The sequence below is a fragment of the Octodon degus genome, unplaced genomic scaffold, assembly GCF_000260255.1.
Source record: "Octodon degus isolate 3935 unplaced genomic scaffold, OctDeg1.0 scaffold00070, whole genome shotgun sequence".
Lineage (NCBI taxonomy): Eukaryota > Metazoa > Chordata > Mammalia > Rodentia > Octodontidae > Octodon > Octodon degus.
The window spans coordinates 4,432,132-4,432,860 of record NW_004524646.1 but is presented as its reverse complement, the minus strand read 5'-3'; the positions used below and the strand labels follow the sequence as shown (position 1 = coordinate 4,432,860).

At 36.2% G+C, this 729-nt stretch overlaps 1 protein-coding gene across 1 annotated transcript in view; it reads left to right on the top strand.

The window, feature by feature from the left end:
- Ppp4r4 (protein phosphatase 4 regulatory subunit 4) overlaps nucleotides 1–729 on the top strand; it is a 131,719-nt gene that overhangs the window by 26,514 nt on the left and 104,476 nt on the right. The window lies entirely within an intron of this gene.

The following is a 729-nucleotide window of genomic DNA, read 5'->3' as shown; positions in this document are numbered from 1 at the left end:
TTAGACCACTGAGCCATCTCTCCAGCCCCTTGTTTTTTTTTAAATGTTAAAATGTTCCTTATAATCTTTCATTTTTCTTGAGGCATTCTCTGTTATTCATTCACTTGGCGTCCTTTCTGTTTTAGTTATTTTTCAGTTTTCTATTACCTAATTTCTACCTTTTCAAAAATAATAAGTCATGATTTTTTTCATGTCTTGCACATTTTCATAATTTTTTTCTCGTGGAGAAGATTAGGTTGCTGATATCTGTTCTGAGGGTATATTTATCTTTCATTGTCACTAGACACATAAGCATGCTCCCTTTTCTCTCTTTCTGAAAATAACTATATGTGGGATTGGATCATGATCCTTAAATTTAGAAAGCTGTGTGGCTCAAGATAGTTTTTAAATTTCAGGGTTCTAAAGTCCCATTTTTGCTTTTGTAGTATTCAAAATAGGATGTCTTACTTGTAGAGGTTCCTAGTTTTTTTTCTTTCCTTCTTTCTCTTTAGGCTTTCTGATTTCCTTGTGATCTGTTGTTCCTGTGCTGCTTAGTTTGGATTCTGTTGCCCAGAATTTTTTCTCCATGCAGGCCTTTGTGCTAGTTTTGAGAGGTCACAAGGAGGAGACTTCTGCAGACCTTGCAGGAACTATTGTGGATTTGTTGAACTTACCAGCTATGGGAGGCCGCAAAACCATTTGCAGTTTTGGGGGTTAACTGTATTTGCATGTCTCTCTCTCTCTCTCTCT